Here is a 9,390-nt window from a genome sequence, read left to right as displayed (position 1 = left end):
CTTTTTCCCCACATCCTTGCCAACATTTATTGTTACTTGTATCTTGATAATTGCCATTCTGATTGGAGTAAGATGATATTGCAGTGTAGTTTAATTTGCATTTCTCTAACTGCTAAAGATGTTGAACATTTTTTCATATATTTGTTGACACATCATATTTCTTCTGTGAAGAGCATGCGGTTTGTAACAGGTCAAATTTCAATCCTCACAAGGGAAATAAAGTAAGTTGGAGAATCACTATTCTGGACTGAAACTTTTTCTAAATTAAAAGATGTATAAGGTAAAGAGATTGTTAGAGAAGAGATCAAGTCATCTTGAAACTATGTGGCACATTTAGATATAACAGTGATTTCAGAAAAAGTTAAAGGGAAAGATTAGATGCCAAAACCTAACAAAGAAGGTGACTTACTGTCCTGTTCCCTACTCCCTGGAAGACTCTGGTCTCATTATTATAGTCAATCCTAATAAGGAAGAGAAGAAAAAATACATTATCAGATTCTTAACAGGGTAAAAAGTGCCGATCAATACTTTTCCTAGGTCCACATGACTCTCAAGTTCCACTCTACTCCTGGCCACTTCCCAGCCTTTGTCATCTGCTACCATAAACCAAAATGCTCTTAACAGTCCATTCACACATGAACAGGTATTTATTCTTTTTCTTAGATTGTCACTGACTTTTCACATATTGTAGATCGGTTTGCAGAAAAGCGATAAAAGAAACAAGTAGTGATTCTTCTTCTCTGCTTGAATTCTGGACCAAATGAAAAGAAAAAAGAATTAGCCAATATAATCCAAAATGCCATCTTTTTAATTTTTAATGCTAGCATTGGAAATCAAGAGTGAGAATTAAAGTTTTGACTCTTGAAAACCAAAAGTAGTTGGTCTCCCCAACCCAGTCACAGTGTAATGGAGAAATGGAAAATTACCAACAAGAAGGGAAGAGAGCCCTCACTCATTGCAGATGGACTGCCTTGCTGTGTGTTCTTCCTGTTAACACCCCACGGAAATGCTTCAATTACCCACAGTCCTTCACCAAATGAAACCAGTATCTAGGGCACTGGCTTCTCATCTCATTCAGACTTATGCCAAAGATGTAATATTTGGTGCAGATGCCCAAGTCTTAATGCTTCAAAGTGTAGACCTTTTAGTTGATGCTGTAGCATTATAATGGGGTGGAAGGGAGGAACAGTAATTACTGAACATAGTTGGGGAAGACCCAAAGTAACAAAAGATGGTGTGACTGTTGCAAAGTCAATTCATTTAAAGGATAAATACAAAAATATTGGAGTTAAACTTGTTAAAATGTTGCCAATAATACAAATAAAGAGGCCAGGTATGGCACCACCATTGCTATTGTTGTACCGGCACGGTCTATGGCCAAGAAGGGATTGGAGAAGATTAGCAAAGGTACTAATCCCGTGGAAATTAGGAGAGGTGTGATGTTAGCTGTTGATGAAGTAATTGATGAATTTAAGAAGCAATCTAAACCTGTAATAACTCCTAAAGAAATTGCCCAGGTTGTTAAAATTTCTGCAGAGACAAATTGGCAACATCAATTCTGATGTGATGGAAAAGGTTGGAAGAAAGGGTGTGATCACAGTAAAGGATGGAAAAGCCCTCAATCATAAATTCGAAATTATTGAAGGTGTAGGGCTGGGGAGATAGCTCAGTTGGTAGAGCTTTTGCCTTGTAAACACAAGGTCCTGGGTTCAATCCCCAGCACTGAAAAAAAAAAAGAAAAAAAAAAAAAGAAAGAAAGAAATTATTGAGGGCATGAAGGGGCATGAAGTGTGATCAAGGCTATATTTTTCCATAGTTTATTAATACATCAAAAGGTCACAAATGTGAATTCCAGGATGCTTATGTTCTGTTGAGTGAAAAGAAAAATCCTAGCATCCAGTCCACTGTACCTGCTCTTGAATTTGCTAATGCTGACCGTAAACCCTTGGTCATAATTGCTGAGGATGTTGATGGAGAAGCTCTAAGTACACTGTTTTTAAACAGGATAAAGTTGGTCTTCAGATTGTGGCAGTTGCAGCTCCAGGTTTTGATGACAACGGAAAGAACCAACTTAAAGATATGGCTATTGCTACTGGTGGTGCAGTGTTTGGTGGGGAGGGTTTGACCCTAAATATTGAAGATGTTCAGCCACATGACTTAGGAAAAGTTGGAGAGGTCATTGTCACCAAAGATGATGCCATGCTTTTGAAAGGAAAAAGTGATAAAGCTCAAATTGAAAAGCGTATTCAAGAAATCATAGAAACCATAACTAGTGACTGCGAATAGGAAAAACTGAATGAACGACTAGCAAAACTTTCAGACGGAGTAGCTGTGCTGAAGGTAGGTGGGAAAAGTGCTGTCGAAGTGAATGAAAAGAAAGACAGAGTTACAGATGCCCTCCATGCTGCAAGAGCTGCTGCTGAAGAAGGCGTTGTTCTGCATGGGGGTTGTGCTCTGCTTTGGTGCTTTCCAGCCTTGGACTCACCAACTCCAGCTAATGAAGATCAAAATATTGGCACTGAAATCATTAAAAGAACACTCAAAATTCCCGCAATGACCGTTGCTAAGAATGCAGGTTTGAAGGATCTTTGATAGTTGAGAAAATTCTACAGAGTTCCTCAGAAGTTGCTTATGATGCTATGCTTGGAGATTTTGTGAATATGGTGGATAAAGGAGTCATTGACCCAACAACGGGTATAAGAACTGCTTTACTGGATGCTGCTGGAGTCGCTTCTCCGTTAACTACAGTAGAATTTTCAGTCACAGATATTCCTAAAGAAGAAAAGGACCCTAGAAAGAGTGTGATGGGTGGCATGGGAGGTGGCTTGTTCTAATTTTCAGAATAGTTCTTTACCGGTATTAATGAACAGTGACAGGAAGCTCAAGGCAAGGTTCCTCATCAATAACTTCAGAGAAGTCAGTGAAGAAACTGGCTGAAGAAAAGGCTGATTGATGTTTAAGAAAATCACTGTAACCATCAGTTACTGGTTTCAGTTGACAATATACAATGGTTTACTGCTGTTGTTGTCCAAGCCTACAGATAATTTATTTTGTATCTTTGAATAAAAAAACATTTGTGCATTCCTGATACTGGGTGCAAGAGCCATGTACCAATGTACTGCTTTCAACTTAAATCACTGAGGTATTTCTACTATTATTCTGCTAAAATCAGGATTTTAGTGCTAGCCATCACCAGATGAGAAGTTCAGAAGCAGCCTTTCTGTGGAGAAAAAGAATAATTGTGTACAAAATAGAGAAATGTCCAATTATGTGACAACTTTTGTATGATAAAATTTTGTTTAAAGTTAAAAAAAAAAAAGGAAAGAGAAACGGTGGGCTATGAACATGGAGTTTTTCAAAGCCACAAATTAAGTAAATTATGCCTCCATTTTCCCCTGGGAGATGAGTGGATGAGAAAGTGGAAAGAAGCTGAATTATCCAGATAGGCATTCTTTCTTCATGAAAGGAAATATCAGCATTGGACTGGGAAAGAAGTATATCTTTATTCCCAGGTCCCCCTCCCCACACCCACATACTTCCCTAATGACAAGATCATCTCTCCTGAAATTTTATCAGAAGTTAATTCAGACATCAGAACTCCAGAGCTAATAATATCTGTACTTCTTAGGCCACCATATGGTATAAGGGGGCTGATATTGCTCCTGAACTTTTACAGATGTCTTCATTCAAACCACATAATAAGACTGACAAGAATCAAATATGTATTCTTTTTTAAATCCTGAGAAATAGGTAATCAGCAGAAAGTCCACTTCCAAATTGAAGGATCATTGGAAAATTAAGATTATTGATTAATCAATCGATTAAGCACCAGTTAGCATTCTACAGGAGTTTGGGGAAGTTCCTTTAAAAGAAACAGGTAATTCTTATGCCCCTTTAAGATACCCCTCAAAAAAAAAGATAAATACATGATATTCACAGTGATGACAGTTAAGTCTTTAAGATAAACAATGCTTGGTATATTCGATTTTATGAATCAGATGCCTATAACAAAACAAGCACAGAAAAAATAATTTCCATGAAGATATCTTGAATATTATGAGCTTAAATGCTTAAGCTTTAGTTAAGAGGAAAGTTCATTTATCCATTCCCCTGGTTACTGAATGGGTAGAAAATTCTCTCTCAAATGAGGTTGGTTATCTAGTTTTTAAATGTACTACCATATTATGTCTGTTGCTTCTTCCTAATCTACCATACCCATTTGTCCACTGCCCTGTCCTATTTATTGTGGCTTATAATGTGCTTAACTTAGAAATTTGTATCAAATATTAATTCCTTAAAATAGAACTTAAATTGTTTAACTCCCAACAGCAAACCAAAACTAATGAGGTGTAAAGCCTACTGTTTTTCTTTTATAAAATCAAGCTATTTAGCAGTCTTAAAGTCATAAGGAAAAAAATTAATCCAATTTTAATTTAAATTTAAACAAGGAAAATCTACTTATAATATGAAAACTAAACAGTGACTAATAAAATAAAGAGGCTGGCAGTCTTAGGATAACACTTGGAATTTTTAAAATGGCTTTACATTGTATTTATTTTAGAACAGTGAAATGTATTTGCTAGCTTAGTATGTTATTCAGACCTAAAAAAATAGTTTGGTTCTGAAACACATTCATTTATGTAGTAGTAACAGCAGTAGCAGCTGCTAACATTTACTGTGTGCTTGCTAATTGCTAAGGAATACACTCATTACGCCATTCACGCATCTTATTTTGCCTTTTCAGCAATCCTATGTTGGCAATGGAACATTCCCATTCTACAGGTGACGCCATGAGGTTTCAAGAAGTTAAATAACTTGGTTTAAAAGCTAACAATTGAAGCCACCATCAGAAGACAAATCCTCATGTTCAGGACTAGCTACATAATTTCCTGGTTTTAGACCAAAATACAAATGTGGTGACCTTGTTCAAAAATTAAGAATTTTGAGATACTGGCAACAGCAAAGCATTAAACCAAGAGAGCGACCTTCTAAGCTCACCTACAAGGCAGCCTTGTCTCTGCTTCATCAGCTCATAAAATGGTGAAATCATACTATTCATATATCTTATTATAAATACTCTTCAAAGAATAAGTCTTTGTAAGGGCTAATTAGCCAATTATAAACTGAGACATTTCATATTACAGGCTGTGCCTAGATACACTCAACAAACATTTGTTGAATAGATGAACTTAATTTTGGCCTCAAATGGAACTGTTTTCTTCAATGAGCCATGCTAACATGCCTCTGCTTCAGTGTGGAGATGGGTTAAGTCAAGACAGATGGATCATCAGGAGTCAGTCCACGCCACTGTCACACTTCATGTTCTATTTGTGCTGGCTTAGGAGTTTTTATGACTCTAAGAAACCATTTTCAAATCTAATTATCATTCCTATCTGGAGTTGACATTTGAATTTCAAGGCTCTAAGCAAAGTTAAGAATGCAATACTCGCATCTCCCTCCAGCTTCATACAACCCACCCCATCCCTAAGACCTTGTCTTCCTCTAATAAACAGTTCCCTAGCAAAGGGGGAAAAGGGTTGACTACTCAATCCATGCCTGGTGAAGGACAATATGACTGTCACTCAGACAGTAAAGGGATGGCCAAGTAGCCAGACAGGATGAGTTCTGCAAAACAATAAAAAGAAAAAAAAAAGAAAAAACAAAACAAAAAAACAAAACAAAACAAAACAAAACAAACAAAAAAAAAAAACAGTCCACTCGCTTCTAACCCCGGGGAATTCAAGGAGAGAGAAATAAAATCTAATGTAAGGCTTGTCCAGTGGTGATGCTGGGGTAACACTGAGTACAGTACATCATGTGCCCCGAAGAGGTCATGATATCTTGCTGATGGATGGGGATGCCATCATGCAAGTCACCTGCTGTCAAGCTGGGTGGTGCTATCTTGACAGGCACAGGGTATTCTTAAAGCTAGGATTCTCCAGTGACTTCACATGAAAGGGATGATGCCTCGAGAGCCGGTGCATTTACCATCAACCCCTCCAAGTGAGGCGCCAAATGAAAGGTAAAGTTGAAGTCCAGAGGTCTGCATTAATGACTGAGGAGAGGCTGGAAGGACTGGCCAGGAACAAAGAGCAAGACAGAAGAGCACTGACCAGCCACGTAGATCACCTGCAGAAAGCTGGAGTCCACAAACATCACCCAGTGTGCACAGGAGGACCAGCACAGTGTGAGGTGGGAGGGGGCGGGTCTAAAGCCCTTCCTCTTATCCCAGAACTCATAAGGCACAATTTTTCCAGAATATGCACCCTTGGGACCTGGATACCATCACAGAGAGGGAAGCAGAAGTCAGAGCAGTGCATTTTGATCTAAATGAGAGGCTAAGGGATTAAATTGGACAAATTCCATTGTGTTGGTATGATGGTCACTTTCACGCATTAACATGTCTTAGCTACAGCCCTCAGTGATTCAATCAAATGCTAATCTAGGTGTTGCCGTGAAGATATTTTAAGCATATGATTAAAATCCACAATCCTAGGCTTTAACGAGGAGGATTATCCTAAGGATCAGGTGGGGGCATGGGAGATCAGTTATAAGTTCATAAAGGCAGAGCTGCAGAAAATTCTGTATTTGAGCAGCAGTTTCAGCTTCTGCCAAAGAGGTCCAACCTCTTGTGTTTAAAGACCTGCCCTGTGGAGTGTGGATTTTCTCAGCCTGTCCCCACAACTGCATAAGACAAACCCTTGAAATACATCTCTTAATGTACAAGGCCCAGTAATTCTGCTTCTCTGACTGAAATCTGATGGACATAAATGGATATTCACAAAGAAGATTAAAACAATGATGAACAAGGTAAAATGCTGTATTTCTCTCCACATCAGACATGTAGCATGAGTTATGTAGTATGTGTAAATGATCCCCACATACTTCCAGGACTTCCCACATGGTCCCTCTTTGCCTAAAGCTCACTCACCCTAAGCTCCATTCTTCCTGTCCCAACCTAAAGATCTACTATTTTGGAAATGCTTTCTTTGACCATTGCCTATCAGTTCAGATCCTGCTGTTAGATCTATTCATGACATGCACTTTTCTTGTGTAGCATATATTACAGCTGAAAGGATTGTTGGGTACTCAACAATCTTCCCCTGTAGAGTTCAAGGCTCTAAGAAGACAGAGGTCAGGTCTGACTTGGTCACCAAAGTAACTTAGTAAAATCTTACTCCCCAGTGTCGCTGGCTCTTTGCGGTTCCAAAATCCATGGATATTTGTCACCGCCTGCAGCAACAACTTGCACGGGTCTTATGGGTGGTGGAGTGGAAACTGAGGCACTTCTATCTTTCTCTTTAGTGCACTGCTTTCTTGCTTATTTATAGAGGATAGAGGAAATGAGTTTTACTTGCTTTGAGAGGAGAGAGAGAGAGAGACTTTGCTTATCAGAGAGAAAGAGACTTTGCTTAAGAGAGACCTTGAGAGAAGGACAGGCTTTGCTTAGAGCTTAGAGGAAGAGTTGCTACGCCTTAAAGTCCTGCATCCTGTGAACTAAGGGTACGTCTACCCAAGGTGCCCTAGTGATGTGTCTCAGTTCTCCGTTCTGCGATCTGCCTTCCGCCGCTGCCCCTACTCGCTGCTGTGTGTGTTTCTAGCTGCATTTTTGCTAATGGCTGCTGTAGCGTGTTTTTCCCTCTGGCTGCTGCCGCGCGTCCAGCTGCTTTTCTGCTAATGGCTGTGGAAACTGAGGCACTTCTATCTTTCTCTTTAGTATACTGCTTTCTTGCTTGTTTATAGAGGATAGAGGAAATGAGGTTTACTTGCTTTGAGAGGAGAGAGAGAGAGAGACTTTGCTTAAGAGAGACTTTGAAAGAAAGACAGGCTTTGCTTAGAGCTTAGAGGAAGAGACTTGCTACACCTTAAAGTCCTGCATCCTGTGAACTAAGGGTACGTCCACCCAAGGTGCCCTAGTGATGCGTCTCAGTTCTCCGGTCCGCGATCTGCCTTCCGCCACTGCCCCTACTCGCTGCTGCCGCGTGTGTATCTTTCTTCTCCTGCTTTTCTGCTAATGGCTGCTGCATCTCTGTCTCACTCCCCCTACGCTTATATCACCTCCAGGAGGCGGAGAGCAGGGCCACGCCTCTTATGCAAAGATTAGGTGAGACACTCAGAGCAGGCAATTAGTGCTCGAGAACACATGTGCATACATTGTGTGCGTGGACGAGAAAATCACCTGAGTGTGCTTATGTCAATTAACCTCCTCGCTGCCCATGTGATCAGGCGCCATCCTGGCGCCGCCAACATGGCACAGCCCCCAACACCCAGGATATGTAATAGGTCTTCAATAAATATTAATTGCATGAATCCCTGTTTAGAAAACAAGAGTTAAAAATTTGAGCATAATTTAAAAATATGTGCTTTTGACAGTTCATTCTTAGTTATATCTTCCAAAGAACATCTGAGTAGAATTCAGGATGTAGAATTTAGTGATAAGAAATACAGGTGTCATTTAGCTTTGTCTGTGTAGGCAGTCAAAGAAATCCTTTTTTAATAAATATACCCCAAATCACATGAGCTAAAATCCAAAGCCAGTGTTGCATGAAGAAAACCCAATAAATCTGTTTGCCAATTTTACATTTTATGCAGAACCATAGAGTTTATAGCTGAGACAGCTAAATGGCACATTTTTATTATATTCTTAATAGTATTTTAAGATCCCTTTGGAAATAATGATTCATCTCATGACTTGAGATATTAATTTGGAAGTTAAATTTAGGTAATAAGCACATAGGGAGCTGTAAATATTTTTAATAAAAATACATATGAAGACTCTGAAGGTTAACCAAATTCTTCCTCTTTTGTAAAATGAAGTTGAATCTAAATACCAATTAACACTTTAACAAGCAATGTTACACTGTGCATTGATTATAACAAAAGGAAAATAGAATCTACTTACAATTTTTATACATATTTTATAGTTTAAGATAGGAAATCTTTCCTGTGGAAAATCCTTCCATGAGAGAATGCTACTCAGCTACATCTTCATCTCTTTCTTTTGTAAGTATGTAAATTTTAGAAAGGGTTGAAATCAAACACACATATAAAAATTCAGAAACATATATTTACTTTCAAATGAATTTGAGGCCATCTGTGCATCAGATTGCTTGGGTTGGTATTCAAAAATTATTTAATCTTTCATATTTACCAAGGTAGATACATTCATTGGCTCAAGAAAGATTTTATGTGTAAAAGTTGACTTAGGAACTTGAACATGTATGTTATACTTTGGGTTTAATATTAAAAGAAAATCTTAACAGTTGTCACAGGTGTTTACTAATGCCACCTTTTTCAATGATATTATGACCATTAATCTTAGTAAATTATTCCTACTATACACTGAATATGAGTCTCTGGTGAAGCAATCTCATTATAAGAGAGTAGATT

General features: G+C 38.5%; 1 pseudogene across 1 annotated transcript; it reads left to right on the top strand.

Moving 5' to 3' along the window:
- The first annotated feature begins 449 nt into the window (after positions 1 to 449).
- Positions 450 to 3,584, top strand: LOC306661471 (60 kDa heat shock protein, mitochondrial-like; annotated as a pseudogene). Its single transcript has 2 exons — positions 450 to 1,647; positions 1,784 to 3,584. The product of its transcript is annotated as a 60 kDa heat shock protein, mitochondrial-like (transcript).
- The last annotated feature ends 5,806 nt before the right edge of the window (positions 3,585 to 9,390 follow it).

This window comes from Sciurus vulgaris (assembly GCF_902686455.1).
Source record: "Sciurus vulgaris genome assembly, chromosome: 5".
NCBI classification, from domain to species: Eukaryota; Metazoa; Chordata; class Mammalia; order Rodentia; family Sciuridae; genus Sciurus; species Sciurus vulgaris.
The sequence above is the reverse complement of the archived record's forward strand: the minus strand, read 5'-3'. Positions and strand labels throughout refer to the sequence as shown.